Genomic DNA, 20,455 nt, shown 5'->3' on the forward strand with positions numbered 1-20,455 from the left:
GAATGAGTGGTTGCACGCCGCCTTCTTATATACCCGTATATACGGGGAGTGGCTCGGCATGCAAATACCACTCGCCAATGTTCATGAATGTTCATTGGCCTTTTGAATAAGGCTTGGAGATGATTGGACTCTCAAGCGAGTTCCCATATGTAACGTCGTAGTGAAACGACTGAAGGGGAACCTGATTTTGTCTTGATTATGATATGTAAATTCTTCTTGTAACTATATTATTCTAAGTTTAAAGTGGTTTAAGCATTAGATTTCATGCATACTGTTAGTGACAGCAGGTGGACAAGGTTGGAACTGCATGCTACTGGTAGCTACTCATCTTTCTGGTAGCTACTCATCTTTTTTCTCACTTGTGCTGCTCTCCCAGACAAAAGAAAATTGAAGGGAGAAAAAAGTTCTGAAGAAAGAAAAAACAAATAAAGAAAAAAATCTGGAAGAGAAAAAAAGTTGAGAAGAAAGAAAAAGTCTTCAGACTTAGGGTGAGGAAGGATCTAAGAAACTATATATATGTTTCACCCTATATACATTTTTTTTTTCTCTTTTTCACACTGTGGTTCACGGTGTCTGTACAAATTACTTTTGGTGCAATAAACAATCTTATGTAGTTTTTTTTTTTTTTAAACATTAAAGAAAGTGTTAATCCTTCAAATCTATTTTATTTAAACTTAATAGAATTTCAGTCATGCTGTCCTAGAACAGGCCTGGTTCATGTAGTGACCTGTGTGTCTCCAAAGCTAGTGTGTGTTCAATAAATCTGTGTTTCAGGAGAAGAACTCTCACTGTTAAGACTGTTCTCATGCTCTTAAGCACAAGTGTTTTTGATTTTATGGTTAAGCTGACTGAGGTGAAATTGCAGGCTGTGTTTTTCAAGTGTTTATAATCCTAGTTACATACAAATAATCAGACAGGTGCTCTCAGCCTCTCACAGGTGGTTTTGGTTGTGCATACTATAGCTACTGTAAGTGGGGAAGGTCAAATACTCAAGTTACAGTGGACTTAATCATGAAACCAAAAATAATTACTGACTGCTTATTTTCCTAAGTCATGCTCACTAATGTTGTTGTTTGCATCAAGTTTGAAGTTGTGTTTACTGATATACTCCCTCAACATTAAAATATTACCAGAAAAAAATAAAAATAAAAATTCTCTTCTGTGTGTGTGTATGTGTTCATTAATAACTAATAAATATTTACAGGTTCACTTGAAACATGTTTGCACTAAATCATTTTACACTGAGGTTTACTTTGACAGGTTATTTAACTTATGTATACATGTTCACAGGTTGGATGAAAATGTTTAATGTCTCCTCAAGTTACAGCTTGCTTTATGAAAAAATAAATATTTTAGTTGCATAGGTAAAAGACAGAAATGCTTTATTTTCAGTTTAAAAGTTGATATCGGACAGTTAACAAACTTCAGTTTAATAACTGTTTTAAAGTATTTCTATATTATTTTTCCTAATTTAATGAGTGACATGCTATAATAACAAATACCCAACTTGGAAGTGGGATCTTCTTAGGTTGAAGGCAGCATTAGTGTTTGTCTGATGTACTCCATGTCAAATAAAGCCAGTTTAATTACAACACCCATATGACATTATTCATCAATATCATTAATTTCTGTAGAGCTGGGCATTTATATAAGGATCAAATGAGTGAGTTCCGCTTTGAGGATGAAAACCAACCTGTTTGTTCCTCAGTATCTTCATGTTTGACTCTGCATGTTTCTTCAATCTCCATGTCTTCACTCTCCTCTTTTATAAACACCATCTTTATAATAGTGTGTCAGTGGATCTCAGTTGATTCAGCAGGAGTTTTTCTGTGTGTTTGGACACTTTGTCCTGTTTAAGATAAGACTAATTAATATAAAGACAAAATCAATCCAAACCAAATCTCTGGGTGCGTCTCAATCAGCTCCCTATAGTTAAGTAGTCAGACAGTCAGAGTGAGACACACCGTAAGTAACCCTGGTGAAAAAAACCAGCATATGCTGGTAGCTATGTTTTGATGCTGGGATGCTGGTTAGGTATGTTTTGATGCTGGTTTAAGCTGGTCCTTAGCTGGTTTATGCTGGTCTATTGCTGGTCGTTTGCTGGTTTATGCTGGTCATGTTGCTGGTCAAGGACCAGCATAAACCAGCAAAGGACCAGCTTAAACCAGCATCAAAACATAGCTACCAGCATATGCTGGTTTTTTCACCAGGGAACCATATAATTATTGAGCATTCTCAGCGATTGTATAGATAAGCACTATTCCGCCTGTATAAATGTTTACATTTAAATTAGTATTATTTATGTCATTTACGCTGAGTTTATGTATATTTAGTCCTTATAAACAAGGATGCAAGGCGCATCTCAGGTAGCGTGCATGCGCTCTAGAGTTGTTTACATCTTCAGTGGCAGCACGTGCACAGCAGGAATGCTCACGTGAAGAGTCCATGCAGAGTTTAAGGCACACACATACTTTTTATACATTTGTACTGGACTTTCATTTCTACTCATTAGTTTAAGACATTGATTATGATATTGTTTGTTACATTTATCTCCATTGAACAGTGATTTCAGATAAGCTTTATTAATGTTGTATTGTGTTTTGTATATATTTATATCCATACTTATGTCTGTATTCTATATTTTCAGAACCACACATCTATGCACATCCAATAAAACCAATCTGGATTATCTAAATGAGACATAATTGTTTTGACCAGACAAACTGTAGCCTTTACCGCCACCTGGACTAGCAATATAGTGCAAATTTGCAAGATTTTCCAATGTAAATAATAATAATAATTACTTATGATTTGGGTAAGCTGGAAAACATTATTATAGTTAATCATTAATGATGGAAGAGTATTCTAAAGCAATACCAAATTACTTATATATTAATCAAATTTGAATTGCCAAATGTTTATTAATAAATTCAAATTATAATGGAACAGTTTTCTTGTTTCTGCCTCTTTTAGACTGAAAAGCAAACTATGAAAACATGCACTTCATACACATTTACTATCCAAAATACATATTCATAAACGTACAAAACTACTACTAAAGAGGTTAAGTCCTGTTTCCTGAGAACAAATCTTTCTGAATAATAAACCAGAACAGAGTGAATGTGCGTGTTGACATCTGTCATTCTTTTGATTCTCCCGTTTCAAGTCAAACCAGTTGGACTTGTTTTCAGAACTTGTTTTACAAAAGTGAAAGAACTTTTAGAGCTGCTGTTCAACACGACAGCTAAGAGGAGGAAACAGAAAGATCTACAAATATTACCTGAGGTAAGTATTTCATCTTTTTCATTTTTTTATGTCGTCTTACGATGATATTGATGAAAGATCAATGGTTTGGTCACTGTGCTTCTGAGTCTTTAAAGTTGTGTGTAATGTCCTTTTGATGATTTTATTTAAACCTCTTCATGTTGTGATCAAACAAATTATCAATTGTGTCTGTGTGATATTATTACATGGTGTGAAATCACTCTCATTTTACTTGTGTTCGTTAGTGAGTCTGTGATTTTCAAACATTTTCTTATTATGTTCTTCTAACTCTTGTATACAGAAAGTATCCCTCATCAGATTCATGTGTCTATAGACAGTTTTGTTGTAATACTGTGTCTATATGGTAAACTCAAAACTCATTCAATAAAAAGAGCAGCATTTCTACTCCATCGACACACTCTTTTACATCAGTGTAGTTCACTGCAGGCTGCATTTACTCTGGCACAAAACATTTTTTGGCATACATCTGACATTGATTGTATATTGTTGCACATGTCTAAACAAAAGAATTTGTTCTTTTTTTCACCCATTTGTTCTGAGCCACTTCCAAATGCTGTACCTTTAGGTTTATTTACCTAATGACCTAAATAACTTTGTGTGTCTGAGCCAATAGCTCAAACTTAACTAATAATAATAATAATAATAATAATAATAGCAATAATACATTTTATTTATAAGCGCCTTTCATAACACTCAAGGACACTGCACAGAAATAAGTCAACAATAAAAATGTGTAATACAAGCAAAATAAAGCAACCAAAACAACATACGTACAACAGAAAACAGTGAAATCACAGAGAATAGGCTTTAGTGAATAAATAGGAGAAACATGCACTATGTGTGTCATTAGGGCAGTCATGGGCAGTTGTGACCTAATGGTTAGAGAGTCAGATTTGTAACCCAAAGGTTCGGCAGGTATTGTAGGTGGGGGGAGTGAATTACCAGAACTGTCCACCCTTAATACCACAATTGAGGTGTGACCCTTGAAAGCCCCCAACTGCTCCCAGGGTGCTGCAGCAGTGGATGCCCGCTGCTCCAGGTGTGTGTTCACGGTGTGTGTGTGTACTTGTTTTTGCTACATTGTGGGGACCAAATGTCCCCACAAGGATAGTAAAACCTGAAATTTTTGACATTGTGGGGACCGGCCTGCGGTGAAAAAATGATTAAAAATAGTAAATGATGTTTATCTAAAAGTGTAACGATGCAAACATGTTTTCTGTGAGGGCTAGGTTTAGGGTTAGGGTTGGGTTAGAGGATAGACAATATTGTTTTGTCGGTATAAAAACTATAAAAGTCTATGGAAAGTCCCCACAATTCACAAAAACAAACGTGTGCGCGTGTGCGAGTGAGAGGGAGAGAGAGAGAGATTTTTTTGGGGGGGGGAGAATTTACAAAAGCTTTTATTTACAAAAAAGTCACATAATCACAAATACATAATCTACCAGCATCAAGTATCAACTCAGTGTCACAGGCGTCGTGTGCGGGATTGAGGAGTAGGGACGAGGAACTCAGGAACACACAGTTTATTTAAATCATCCATACAATGGAACAGGAACGAACAGGAACAGCAGGGAATCCACACGCAACACAACTAAAAAGACGTTAAGAACCGACAAACAAACGGGGAACAGAACCAAACTTAAATAACCAGGCTAATCAGATGAGGACATGTGTGAATGACTAAACAACGACGTAATAATTAGAAAACGTAACAGGAAAGTCCAAATAAGGGCATACACAGGGAAAAACCAAAGAAACAGTCCATAGGCGTGTGACACTCAGAGACAAATTAATAAAGTGTGAAAATTAATTCATCTTCAAAAATGACACATAAAGCATCATTGCAACACCAAACATTCTTAAATGAAAACAAATCATCAATACTCCTATATAACTGTAAAATCAATCGAAATTCTAGATTGCACTAAGTTAAAAAACAATGTAACAATATTTTGTAATATACTATGCTTGATTTTCTTTCTCCTGCTCAAATAAATAGCCATCTTTGCTTGCCCCAACACAAAATTAAGCATTTGATACACATTTTTTCTTTAAAACATATCTACATCCCAAAATGAAAACCACCTGTGAGAATACTTAATTACAATTCCTAAAAACATCTCTCAAAACAGAAAACAAAAGTTCAAGTCTATGACAACTCAGGAAAGCATGAAAAATAGTCTTTCTATCATCACAAAAAGGACATTTATCAGAACTTCCAGGACTTAAAACAACAGTAAAAGCATTAACTGCAATAATACCATGAGCAACTCTCCATTGTAAATCTCCTGTCTGTTTGGTCAACGGTGGTTTGTAAAAAACTTTCCACTGTGGCTTTTTATCATCCTCCAAATAAAAAAAAACACGCCAAGGTGTAGCTACCCCATTGTTCAACATTTTCTTGTTAAAAGCAATTATACAATATTTATACAAAACCTTCTTATTACAAGAAAAACAATCAACACTTAAAGAACTGGTTTCTTTAAAATAGAACCCAGCAAAAAACCCAATTTGTTGAGTCAGCTTAAAATAATTTGTTACCCTGCTGCCTTAAAATTTTAAGTTCAGTCAACTAAAATAAGTATAGTCAACTTGAAATGTTAAGTTGTACTAAGTAACAACTTAGATATTTGTGTTTGCTAAACTTAACAGATGAGTAAGTAACCCAGCTGCCTTAACATTTTAAGTTGATTCAACTCAAATATCTAAGTTGTCACTTAGTATAATTTAACATTTCAAGTTGAATAAACTTTTTTTTTGAGTTGACTGAACTTAAAATTTTAAGGCAGCGAGGTTACAAATTATTTTAAGTTAACTCAACAAATTTGTTTTTACAGTGTACTCATCCAATTTAGGAGCAAAATTCAAACTGGGAAAAGGGTCTTCCACGTCACGATTACACAGTTCGTTACTGTAATCCAATAACAGGAGTCTCTCATGATCACTTAGAGCTGATTCCCATATCTGAAGGATTAGTGCCGTAACACGAGTAGAATTAAATCCAAGAACTTGAGAAAGTGCTTCATTGTCTTTAAAATCAAGTCCAGTTACTTCCAGCAAGCGACTAAGAGTCACCATTTTATTATCAATAAATGCTTTGTTCAGACCAGGAAAAGAAGAATTGTTCGTCAAGTCCAATCAATTACCATGAATTAAAGGTTCTTCTAATAACCAATACAATGATTTTGAAGGCTCCGCTTTCTGAACACCTGGCTTTCCACACCTTAAAAACATTCCTATAAAAAACAGGTAATGCAGGAAAATTATATTTCAATGAATCCATCAAAAATATTGTCCTTCCAAGATTAAGGTTTCCCAAACTATTTAAGATCACTCTTCCCACAGTATTCCAGTTAAAAGCATCTGAAACAGTTAAACACCTTCTTCTTTAGACAGAAACAAAACACTTTGCGGGATCCAGTGTAGCTTATCCCAAAAACAATCCACCAACAATGACTGTAAATTCATCAACAAAGTTAGTGGAGGATCCAAACAAGCAAACTTATGCCACAGTGAAGAGGCCACTAAATTATTGGCAATTAAAACTCACTCTCCAAAAGACATTTTCAGAACCAACCATTTCCATTTTTCAAGCCGACCTTTCACTTTCTCAATTATACCTTCCCAATTATTTTGTGTAACAGTCTCATCCCCAATAAAAACTCCTAAATATTTAAACCCTATTTTTCCCCACACCAGGCCAAAAGGAAGTTTTGGTTTACAATTCTTCCAATCCCCTAAAAAAGCTTCACTTTTACTCCAATTAACACTAGCAGAAGAGACCTTTTTAAAGCTTTTCAAGAGGTTTAATAACACCTCAGTGTCACTTAGACCATTAATACATATTGTCACATCATCTGCATAAGACAACAATGTAAACTTATTCCTACATCCAAGTAACATTACACCTTGAAGTTTACATCTTATCTGCTGTAACAAAGGCTCTATTGCTAGAGAGCCTTACTCTGGAGACTTTAAAAGGAGTACATAAACCACCTTTGACTTTCAAAATGTTCTACCCGATCAAAAGCTTTTTCTTGATCTAAAGAAACCAAACCACAATCTAGGTTTAGCATCTTGGAGACTTCAATAAGATCACGAATAAAAGCAATATTATCAAAAATTGATCTGCCTGGGACACAATAAGTTTGATCAGGATGAATAACACTATCCATTACTTTGGCCAGTCTATTAGCTAAAACTTTTGATAAAAGCTTATAGTCGGTGCAGAGCAAAGAAACAGGACGCCAACAATTTATATCTCCAAGGTCTCCTTTCTTCGGTAGGAGAGTCAGCACAGCTCTTCGGCAACTTTGAGGCAGCTTACCTCTTGCCATACTGGTATTCAACATCTCTAGGAGATCCTCTCCTATTGTTGACCAAAAGGACTTATAAAAGTCCACTGGTTTACCATCTATACCTGGTGTCTTACCAGACACCATCTCACCAAGTGCTTTCTGTAGCTCACTCATACTCAGAGGGCCAGAAAGTTCAGTGTTGAAGCTTTAAGGCACCTGAGGTAAGTTTTTAAAAGAAAAACTCACCCTCATCTTCCTGCTCTGCAAACTGTAAACAAAGCTGCTTAATTTGAGCTTTTCCTATATCCCACCATTGTTGTACAGAGTTATAAAAAACTTTTGTAAAACCTCCCAGAAGTTAAACCGTTTGTCACTTAAAAACTTTAAGCACTTTAGGGTTTCAAAACGTTTAAAAACTGAACATTTGATCAAAACCTCCCAGAAGAAATTAAACAATTCTTTAAACCGTTTGTCACTTAACAAATATTTGCTTATATGAAATACCCATATATTGAATACATGTTTATATATGCCATATCCATATATGATTCCTATTAGAAAATGGAACAATTTCATATATTGACATATAAAGATTTCTATCTAGATTAGACCCATACGGAAAAAAATATATGTTTATGAATACATGTTTATATAATATCCATATATGATTCCTATTAGAAAATGGAACCATATATTGAAATAAGTATACAAAAATATATGTTTATGTATGTATATATGCATTGCCATATATGAAATGTATATAATTATTAATATAGATATATGTATGTTTTTATTATGTTGTATACAAATTAGACATATATGCATGAAATATATGGTATCATATATTTAATATTTTAATATGTGATCTTTGATCTTTAAATAGAGGTTGTAGACACATGTAAGACACTCTACAAAGTTGCAGTGCATTGCACATTTCACACCTTTAGCCTTAAATGTTAAATGGTACAGAAAGTTACACAAAGAAGCATCTTTATTTAAACAGAATTTATTTAAATAAAAAAAAAGTTACTGACCTGCACAATCAAACAGGACAAAAAAAAACAATTACATATATAACTGATCAAAACACTGAACAGGCATAAGAAACAGAACATCAATTGTAGTGGTTCAGCTAAAGGTCTACAGGTTTGTATTCCCACAGCTTGGTTAGTTTTTTGTTTATTGCCATCCCCAGTAGGCCCCAGGTGAAGAAATTTCTGGATTCCAGCATCTGTAAAAAAAAAAAAAAAAAAAAAAAAAAAAAAAAAGTAAAAGTTAGGTTTTTATAAGATAATTACAATAAATTTTCTGCACCATATATGATTTCAGGAAATGCACCACATTCAAAAGCAACTTTTTAGCTTTGGTAGTGTTGGGTGGTACAGTAAACTAAACTTGATTTTAGTCAACATGATATTAAAATATAAAACCTGCTTAAATCTTGCAATCCAACATTGTACCAAAGTTTAATTTAGGTTTTTAGTTAGAACTGTGCCTGTATCTTAAAGTGATTAACTACTATAAGATGACAAATATACTGAGTATTAAACATGGTTGGTAAAGTTAAAGATTATTTTAAAACTGCAGAATACTCATTATTTATGTAATAATTATAAATTGTAGTTGTAAAATATTCCCAGATACCACAAGGACATGGCAGAACAACGACAGAGCACAGCCTGCATGCCCATTCAAATTATATGTCTCTATATACATGAAGAACTAAACTATAGTAACCCAAATGCTCAATGACAGAGTTCACAGGTTACAATTTAATTTGCTATTTAGCATCAATGAAATAAAGTGTTTACATTCATAATACCTAATATGTGCATCGAGAATGTGGCCTGGAGAAAAGAAATAGAGGGGTGGAACTATGACATGGGTTTTTGAATGACAATTTTGATTAAATCCCCTAAAATAAGGTCTGCGGTTTACACAAACTCATAATATTTTCACGTTTTATTCTATGACATAAAACACACCAGTTAAACCCCACTCTTGATTTTTTTATTTATTTTTTTTTTAAACTGTTATGTTTCTTAAAAAAGGTGGTTGCTAACATGCTGCTAAATGGGACTACAGGCCCTGTCGGAGGCATTAAACGTCATCACGCTGAACAGTTTATCAATTTACAGTATTTTCCAATTGTAGTATAATTTATGGTACAATTAATTGTAGAATAACCAATTAATAGTTTCCCGCATGCAACACAAGTCTTCGGATGGAAGATGCTCATTTGATCGCTTTCCTACTGATATGGGGACTCTCTCTGTATTTGTACCATAAATATTACAATTATTCCATATAAACACCACATTTACTGCCTTTGTCACAGTCAAAGTGAAACTTTAATAATCTATAGTGCTTAAAGCCACGTTACGGCCACATGAAGCTGTTAGAAAGCAGACAGATTAAGGATTTTCTAGAAGCAAGGATAAAATAATATTTTGTGTACCCACCCTAACAAAATTAGAGCTGAAATGTGGTACTTCATTCACTAAAATAAGTTTAATCTAACCATATCCCAAAACTCACTCACTCCACTGTTATTTAATAGATTAAATGCACTAGAATTGTATTAAATAGTACATGGAGACACATTTTTAACTAAAATATTTTGTTGATTTGATTTGTTTACATGTATATTGCAGATGCTAGTTTTGGTTTCAATAAAATATTTAACCTTTTCTGTGTAGATGCTCCATCATTCACATCACTGCCATCCACATCTGCAGGTTCGGCCTCCATTTCTATTTTCTGAGAATGTCGGGACTCATTACCTTGTCATGGGACACAAACAAGAATAGCACAATTATCAGCAATGATATGAACAAAATTTACTACGATAGATTAACCATATGTTTAAAACCCCACAATCACATCCTTTAGTGTAACTTACTGTACCTTTATGCAATATGCACATACATGTGCTTACGCACCCACTCTAGGCATGTCACGGACATGTCAATGCACTTGGTGCAATATAACCAAGTACTGTCATTTACTATATGAATTCAAGGTGCTTGTATTTAAATAATTCCATTTCGTGCAGTTTTATAGTTCTAGTCTAGACTACATCTCAGAGATAAACATTATAATTTTCATCCATTATTTTTGTCAGACAGCTTTAAATAATTTCCAAACGTGGCATTGCTTATCAAGTGAAAACAATGAGCTCACAGTATCTCCATACAGATTAACCTGTTACCCAAAAGCTAAAATTAACTTTAACGCGAGCAAATTGCAAAACACATCAATGCAGCTGTAATCATAACATCATATATACAACAATGACAGGGAATATTTAAAACATTAGCTGATCTATATAGAGACAGAGGCTCTTGCAGACCAAAACAATCATATAACACTTAGTTTCTATGTAATATTAGTGTAGGAATAAAGCGTTGAGTAAATTAGTGTAAATTACCTGCACCGCTGCCACATTCAAAGGCGTTTCATCCACTCCACTCAGTGATGTCGGTCTGTCTTCGTGCCCGTCTATAAAATCATTGTCGTTTATTATGTGAAGGTACTGGCACATTTGTTATCCTTCCACTAAGAAAAACATCTTACTGCAGATGACTGTTTGTTTAGCCGCAGCCATTGCTCAGACTCTGCCGTTAGCGCGGGTGTGTTTGAATTTTGGCGCATGCGCAAAAGCGCTATTGTGACGTTCACATACAATCGCTCATGTATTTTAATAAAATGCATTTTAGTTCATTGATGATGAGAGCACATATGGACAAACAGTTACATGAAGTGTTTCCCCCCTCAATAACTCTATAATACATTCCTACAAGTAACTTTTAGTACATTGGCATTTTTGAACAGGTTATATATTCATCTCTACTTTTTCCCCCAGAAAACTAAATTGAAACAATTAATAAAGTTAAGCAATGAATTGTGTTATATGATTTACAATAAGCAGTATCTTTTAGGCATATATGGTTAATAAACTTGCATAAATTCAGTATATACATTGGTAACAAATGGTCAAAACATAGAGTACCATATATAATTTTGATATATATTGTTAACATATATGGTCATAACATAATACAATATATAATTTTGATATATATTGTTAACATATATGGTCGTAACTTATAATACAATATATAATTTTGATATATATTGTAAACATATATGGTCATAACATACAATACCATATAAAAGTTAAACATATATATACTTTCAATATATGTTTATATACAAATTGTACTATGGGAAATTCATATATGTTATAAACATATATCTACATATATCCAGAAAATGGATATATGTGATAATAATATATTGCCCTATATTTAACATATATGAGAGTAGCACTTCTGATATAGGTACATATATGTCATATATTACATTTCCGTATGGGGATTCAGTACAATTGAAATCACCTCCCAAAAATAAAAACTCTTCTTGATCATATTTTTGTAAAACAGAACACAGGATATTTAAAAACACCATTCTCTCTACTGCTAAGACTGGACAGTACACACAAACAACAATAACAATTTTTCCATAGCTTGCCCTTAAGTCTTTCTTTTACTATTTCTTCTACTTGAAAAGAATGTGGATTAAAAAATTTTCTCAAAAGAATAGCCACTCCACCACTAAACAAAGTATTATGACCCCATTCCCTAGCCCAATCAGAGGCATTAATTTGATCACTATGAGTCTCTTGCAACAAAACCATATCTCATTTATTCTGCTTTATAAACTCATAAATCTCCATTCTTTTCTTAAAATCTCTTGCCCTATTAATATTTAATGATGCAATGTTAATTTCATTAATTTCTAGAAAAGAAGGTGAAAACAGAAACCATGCCAAAGCTGCAAAAATAGAAACCAGAACACCATAACATGCCACTTCAGATTTTTTAACTATCATCAACAAGATCAGAATTTAAAATTCTTACTATTTTCTTTAGCCGATAAATTTCCTTATTTGTGAATAAGCTTTCTGCCATGAACATTTTTGTTTTGTCAACGAACTGTTTAATGTCTAGAAAATATTCACAGACAGGCACTCCTCTCTTATTCTTTGTTGCCCTGAGGAACAGTTTAATATCCTCTACCTCATAACTGCGACTGGATAAATCACTTTGAGAAAGACTGAAAGTTGAATCTGAAGAGTCATTGTCACTTTCCACCCCTCCTTTGCCATCATCATCATCGTCATCTACATTTGCCTTTTTCTGTTTAACGCTCTGAACTTCATTTGAATTCTTCCTTTTACCTGGAACTTTAAACTCAGGTTCATCCAATTCCAGATCAGCATCCTCACAAATTTCAAAATGTTACCGATTTATATTACCACCCTTACCCTTTGTCAAGACTGCCTCAGCAGCAGACTCACTGATTCTATCACCCACCACACCAGTAGCATCCAACTCACCTTCCTGCAAAGCTACTCCTGATGCGCTGGCTTCAGAAACTGTGTTCTGAACCTCAGAAACACTAGCCCTACTATGATTCTCAACAACAGTCAGATTTTTAACCTTCAAAGAAGAAGCATAAGAGGTCCTTGCTTCAATTCTTTCTTCATCATCCCTATTTAGATTAATCTCTCTCATGTCTTGCTCAGCATTTGATGAACGACCCTCCTTATTTCTTTCAGGGCAAGAATAAATTAGATGCCCTAAAGCACCACAGTTAAAGCACTTCATCCTGTCAGTTGTGGCATGGAAAACATAATCAGAATTGTCAATCTTAACATTAAGAGTCAAGTCAAGCTCATTGCTATCTTTCAAGATCATGTAAGCAAATCTCCTGAAAGAAACCACATGCTTTAACAGCAGTGAAGCAGTACCAATGGCAATTTTCTTAATCGGTGAAACCAACTTTCCATAACGAGACAAGCTCCTAACCAGCATATCATCAGGAACAAAGGGTGGAATATTAGACAGTGTAACCTTTTCTGAGGGCATCGAAAGCGGAAGAACCGGGTGTGAAAAGGTTGTTTACAACAATTCCTTTCTCCACTAACTCGTTTGCCTTTTCTACCGAACTCAAAAAAACAACAACTGCGCTATTCATTTTGGACGCTGACAAAATATTGTAATGTCCAACGACCTCTCCCATTGCTAAGCAACAATCTTCAGTTCTCACCGCGGATGACACTTTAACACTGTGACGCTGCGTGAAATTTTTTAGAAGCTAAGCTCGTGGGTCCGACATGACCACACTGGAGGTGGGGGAACCCCACACAAACCAATGCAAACAAGCAACACAGTAAAAAAAAAAAAAGAGACAGACAGAAAATTGAAAAAAAGAAAAAGAAAAGAAAAAAAGAGAAAAGGACTCACTCAGAGAATCACACTCCACACTGCAACCAGAAGTGTGAGAGAGAGAGGGAGAGAGAAGAGATTATTTGTCAGAACACCTGAGCAGCTGCTGTTGGCTTTTTGAAAAGACTGAAATCTTGAACACCATCTCAAATCACAAACCCATTTTGATCAAGTGCCATCACTGCAAAAAATGCTTTTCTTACTTTGATTTTTTGTCTTGTTTCCAGCCAAAATATCTAAAAATTCTAAAATCAAGAAGGATTTTCTAGACAAGCAAAAATGATTGTCAGAAAAAAAAAAACAAGTCAAAATTAAGTGAGTTTTTGCTGCCAATGGGGTAAGCAAAATAATCTTGTTTTCTGCTTAAAATAAGATTATTTTGCTTACCACATTGGCAGATTATTTAGCTTGTTCTAAGCAAAACATACTTAAATTTGATGTCTTTTTTCTGAAAACAAGACAATCATTTTTGCTTGTATAGAAAATCTTTGATTTCTTTGCAGAATGTCTTTGCAGAATTTCTAGATATTTTGGTTGGAGACAAGACAAAAAAATCTAAGTAAGAAAAGCATTTTTTTTGCAGTGATCAATCAGACACCAAGTTCTCCTCTTTGTACTGCTCCTACTTCTAGAAAGTGTTGCCTTATTTTCTCTGACATGCATTCTGAACACGTAGCTGATATAAACCACTCTTTTTTGCAAAGAGGGCAAGAAAGGATGACAGATTACTTACTTGTGGCACATTGCTTGTGGTTGGTGGAATAAACACAATCTTGATCTGGCCTTAAACTTCTGCATGTGTAGATGTTTTAAAGTGAAAAACAGCAACAGTAAATCTCCAAAACTGCGCCCATGCGCTCAGCATTAACAACACAATTCATATGTATGCATAATCAGAACTGTGCATACTTTACACTTAAATTAAATATTAAACGAATATCACATCAATCTTAGTGATTATGTAATGGATTCGGTAGCCTCAGGAAACTGTCTCAGCTTTATCAATAAAAAGGGTCCACTCCCAACTTTCTTTGGCCCCTCAAACTGGGGCTCATGTCTTCTTTATCAATAAAGGGTCCATCCCAACTGCCTGTGGAGGCTAAACTGGGGCTATTCAAAATTCTGACGGGGCTATAGCCCCCACTAGCCCCAGTGTAGCACCATGACTGCATAGTGGTGGTTTTCCTTGCCGAGGTGTGAAGCTAAGTTGTCCGTCTTTGTAGAGGGTGGCAGATCTGCAGTCATCCTGGCAACTACAGTGCTGGGCAGCTGTTCTTCAGGTCACCAAGAAGATGGTGTGAGTGTTTTCAGCATAAGTAAGAATAAAAAAAAGTTAAGCTTGACAACATCCTGCAAAAAAAAAATCAACAAACAAGCATTAAGAGCATGACATTAGGTGGTAGAGGTTGAGGTTTTAAGACCTCATCACCACTTAAAGTTTTAACCAATTACAATGGCAACACTTTAACTTAATTTACTATATATTAATTGTAAGATAGCCCAACTAAACAGTCTTTTACACAGGCAACATACAAATCTCTGTTACAAATTAACATATTCTATACCTGCTGCTCATTCAGAACCTGCTGTTCTCATACAATTACACTAAAAGTGATAGGAGTGCAAACATTACTGTACAACTTACTCTTGTGGGTATGATCAGTTGTAACAGACTATACAAACAGATTTACAGGATATACAAACATTTACTGAAGATGAATTTTGATTTAGCATCTGTTTATAGTAGATAGATATCCTCACATTTGTCCATCTATTCATATTGTCACCTTAGAATTACAAGGTTTTATCTGACATTTCACATATTATTCTGTGACAACTTATTTACATTATGTGATGTTTCTTCTTTTGTTTTTGATTTTTGTAGAATTCTAAGGTGACGATATCTCATCTAACATCCTTCTAGTGTAGTTGGATACATGTACAGATATGAGACAACGTGCAGCACAGTTACCCTCAGAAATTCTGTGTTGTGTATTTAAAATGTTCTGGTTATCAAATGAAGGCATAAAACATTAATTTCATCTTTTAATTATTGAAAATTAAGGGGAAAAAAAATTTTTTTGCAAACAAAGGGGAATTTACTATTAAAATTAAAACGTAAAAAAATGTAGTGTGATTATACCCTAAAAAATAATGTTTGTTTCATTTTAGTAGTAGTAGTAATAATAGAAATATATATCTCGCACAATTTTATTTTGACGGATTGCCGTGTCTACCTTTACATTTCTGTGTATATGATATAACGCTAGTTTTCCTAAAATGAAATGGTCAAATGCTCATGTAGTGACTCTCAGCAGATATTGTTCATGTATTCACGTCCTCATTTAGTGAGAGGACAAATGCTGAAATCACGGCGAGCGTCACGCGGGCTTCAGTGTGTAGTAAACAAAACCACTTGTCTGCTCCATTCATTAAAACAAAGACACACAGAGCATGCAGGATTTACATTTTAATGGTAATTTTGCAGCGTAATATTTACAGATACAAGTCCATATTGCGGTTTGCTTTAAGTGACCTACTTTTGATTAATTCATTCAAACTTTGACAAATTCCGTGACATTCTGCATTACTCTGGAAATACCATTTTTATGACTGGGATCCGTGATTCCGTCCGTGTTTTCCGCATCACGGAAATCATAGGGCCCTACCTATATATTTTTGGTAATGTTAAAATTATTACTGAAACATGGCATAAACATGAGATTACAGTTTAATAATATGATGATAGTTTTTCCACTGTAAAAATAACTCCTGATCAACTTAAACTTAAATTGTTTCAGTTGTTTCCTCAAAAACATGTGACTTGTTTCTGAAAATAATACATTTTGTAATTTGTAAGGTTTTTTTCTACATCATTATACAACTTGGATTTCTGAACTTATATAACACTTATATAACCCCCTTCCCACAGCTACATAATTTCTCTATAACCAGTAAATGATCTGTAAAGGTTTTTACTTATTCTTTTAAATATCTTTCGTTTCAGGTTTTTCAGGCAAAAAGTACCTAAAATGTGCATATTAGTACCTCAGTATCCCAGACAACACTGTCTAGTTACATACAAAACATTTTATGTTATTTTAAACTCAACTTGTGTTTTCCCTTTTATTTATTTAATACACAATTAATACAAGTGACACATAGTGTGTTATATTGACACAATGTGTTAAAATAGCATAAGACAAAAAATCTGTTCATTAAAATTTCCTTTTTGAGAATGCTGATGCTGCACTGTACAGAAGTTGCTCTAGCCTGTCAATGTAAAGTGATGTGGTTCTTTCCCAAAAAGACAATTTATCAGAGTTATATTATCAAAACTCTGACTTGTTTCTAAGAATATATAATATTTTGTACATTTGTATTTTTTCATAATTACACAACTACACTTTTTTTTCTCACAATATAAACCCTTTAGCTGCATAATTTCTTTATAACATGTAAATGATCTGTATAGGTTTTTATTTATTCTTTTAAATATTTTTCTTTTCAGGTTTTTGCAGATGTTGATGAAAGACAAGATGATCTGGATGCACCTGATGGATCCTTGCAGGTAAGGAGAATGTGTGTTATACAGACAGTATGTTTGTGTAAGTATAAAGTATACATGTATATATTTTTCCTAAAATTTGTAAGAGTACTGTAGAAAAAAAAAAATTGAAAGTTTGATTTCATATGACCTTATATGTAGTATCATGGCAGGACTTATTGTCTTTTACGTGTGAGAATTGATTTGTTGACTTTGACTTTCAGCAACAAGTTGTAAAGAAATCAACTTTACCTCATGCTTCAAGCCTCAACACAATAAAGTGGAAGTCATTGTGTAGGTAAGGATCCAATGTCTTTCAGGTTTAAACTGATGTTTTTAAATAAAACCCTATGGAGATAAAATAATGCCATAAAGATTTGCATGTGAAGAATATGCATTGTGCAAGTGTACATAAGACTGCAAGTGTAAATTAAAATTTGCATGAGCAAGAGAAGCTTTGTAAAAGTGTAAATCGTGTTTCAAGCGTAAGAAAAATGATTTGCAGCATTTTACTGTTACTCGTAAGTGTAATTCATGTATTGTGAAACTGCAGCTTCATGCTTTCGCAAAATAGATACTATCTGCATTCTTCCGACTTCCATTTCTCCACGCTTACACTTTTGGCATGTTGTTTTCGCTAAAATACGGTCAAAAGCACTGCAAGCCTGTGAACAGTGATTTGCACACGAAAACAACAGTTTAAAGATCTGCAAAACGGATTGACTGCGTAGGACCAATCTGTATGTGTAAAACACAAACTGTCTAAATGACTTGTTGTGTATGTAGGGCACAAAGTTGCCGAAATAATTCGATATGTACAGCTCCATCTTTCTTTTATCTGCGCTTACACTTTTGACACGATTCTCTTACTCACTGAGTTTTGCAAGCGTGAGGGGGAGGGCGGGTCCACCACCTTTTTGTAGCCAATCAAATGAGACTCTCGCGGACTCCATTTACTCTTATCTGATTGATTCAATAAACACACCACACGCCAAAACATTTAGGGTGTACTCACACTAGGCAGTTTGAACCATGCCCGAGTGCGTTTGACCACCAAAGCGAGGTTCGTTTGACTAGTGTGAGTGCTCCGAACCGTGCCCGGGCGAGGTTCATTTAGCCATCCCTGGCCCGCTTGGAAGAGGTGTGCCAGAGCACGGTTCAGTTGGACTCGGGCGCGGTTCGCATGTAGTGTGAGCGCTAACCGTGCTAGAGCACGGAACAGGACGCGTGACGTTACCTTTTTTTCCCGATGTACGGGAACTGTAGTCGGTAATCAAAGCTGCAAAGTCCGTGCTGCACTTCAGCTGGTACCTTGCAAACCTCCTCATACCAGCAGCGTGATTGCGTGAAAATTTTTGTGCCACAAAAGCGATAGACCTGGGGTGCGTTTCCCAAAAGCATCGTTAGCCAACTATGGTCGCAAGTTCCATCGTTACCAACATAGTTCAACGATTTGGTGCAATTAATCAAACATCAAACAAAGCAAAATGACATGGAACAAAAAATAGTAAATCAGTCATCAGGTGCCATGTTTAATATAGCTGCATTTTAGAGATCTCTAATAAGTTAAATAGCATAAAATATTACTCGGTGACGTCATTAACAACGGCCCTACATTGTTGAACTAACGTGGTTCAAACGATGGAGATGCGACCGTGTTCGGGAAACAGTTGTGACTAGCTAGTTCGTTTTCACAACAATGCATCGTACTATGGAGGTTAGTCAGCGAGTTATGTTGTTGTACGGGAAACGCACCCCTGTTCAGCAACAGGCTGTGAGAGGGCTGTGGACAACTGTGTTGTCAGGCTGTGTCCTTTTCCTCCTCAACAGGCAATATATGATAGTTTATTGTAATATTGTAATTTTGATTATGCTTAACACTAAAACTGCCACGAGGTATATTTTACCCGTGGCCGTTTTTTAAATGTCATTGGCTTTTACTAAAATTGTGTAATTTACAATTCCCTAAAAATGGTTTAGATAAAGAAAAGATTTAAAAAACGTGGCATTTATATTACGCCTATATTTTCGCACTGTCATTATCTTGCTACTTATGTTTTAATTGTAACTAGATTGCTAGGCGGTGCCTTTTACTCACTGAATTAGCAGTTGAGATTCATAAATAAAGTCAAAATTAGTAACAGAAGGCGATTTATGGATGCTGAAGAGGTTAGAATTACTAAATGCCATTAGTCTGAGTCAGCATGTGACGGCTCATCTGACTGTGATCTCATATTTAGATGTTTTAGCCTAACATTACTCATATTTTTCAAACTTAAAATTAATTATTTCATTTTTGTTTTGCCATTTCTATTGTTTATTGTTCGCTACTGTGTTGCCATTTAGTTTGCTGTTTCCTGAAAATAATAAATAAATAAATAAATAAAACTCCGATCTATGGTTTAATGAATAAAACTTTTTTTTTTGATCACCCAAAATTTAATTGGTGTTGTTCTCTTATTTAAATAATAAATTATATAATTTAGATTAAATATATTTAAATTAATAACTAATTAGGTAAAGCACTGCTTGAATTTATCATGGCATCATGCAGTGTGTTGAATCATTGTCGCACATTATTGTCTATAGGCTATTTTAGTTATTTAAATAACATAAGTTATCTTATTATATTGAATAATGACATTGAATTATAATATTACACCACCCAAATATGTCCTTACTTCCTTTTAATTGTCTTTGTCAGTGCGGGCTTGTTTAGCTTATATTGACTGTTATGAAAAGTGACTCTAGCCTGCATAAACAGCCTTGAACATAAAACAACAAGACAAAAATATAGTTGATGACTATACATATATTTTTTATGACGCTAGACACTTCTTTATGAAAACAGTGGCATAATACAGTGAAATAACATTTTCTTTCGGCGTATCAAAACGGTAGTCATGTGCTTGGGTAAAATTTACCTGCTGGAGGTTTTAGGTATACAGCGACCCCTGGCGGTTCTAGTGTTATAGATGGCCTAGTATCTGCACTAGCAGCATCATTTATAATTTATAATAATATGCATACTT

General features: G+C 34.5%; 2 long non-coding RNA genes across 2 annotated transcripts; one reads left to right on the top strand and one right to left on the bottom strand.

Moving 5' to 3' along the window:
- The first annotated feature begins 3,206 nt into the window (after positions 1-3,206).
- Positions 3,207-17,723, top strand: LOC127158021 (uncharacterized). Its single transcript, XR_007826045.1, has 3 exons — positions 3,207-3,285; positions 17,388-17,447; positions 17,648-17,723. It is a non-coding gene; the product is annotated as an uncharacterized LOC127158021 (long non-coding RNA).
- LOC127158020 (uncharacterized) lies at positions 8,650-11,356 on the bottom strand. Its single transcript, XR_007826044.1, has 3 exons — positions 11,014-11,356; positions 10,270-10,366; positions 8,650-8,814 (listed from the first exon to the last, which is right to left on the bottom strand). It is a non-coding gene; the product is annotated as an uncharacterized LOC127158020 (long non-coding RNA).
- Positions 17,724-20,455: the final 2,732 nt, after the last annotated feature.

The sequence above is a fragment of the Labeo rohita genome, unplaced genomic scaffold (assembly GCF_022985175.1).
Source record: "Labeo rohita strain BAU-BD-2019 unplaced genomic scaffold, IGBB_LRoh.1.0 scaffold_1309, whole genome shotgun sequence".
Lineage (NCBI taxonomy): Eukaryota > Metazoa > Chordata > Actinopteri > Cypriniformes > Cyprinidae > Labeo > Labeo rohita.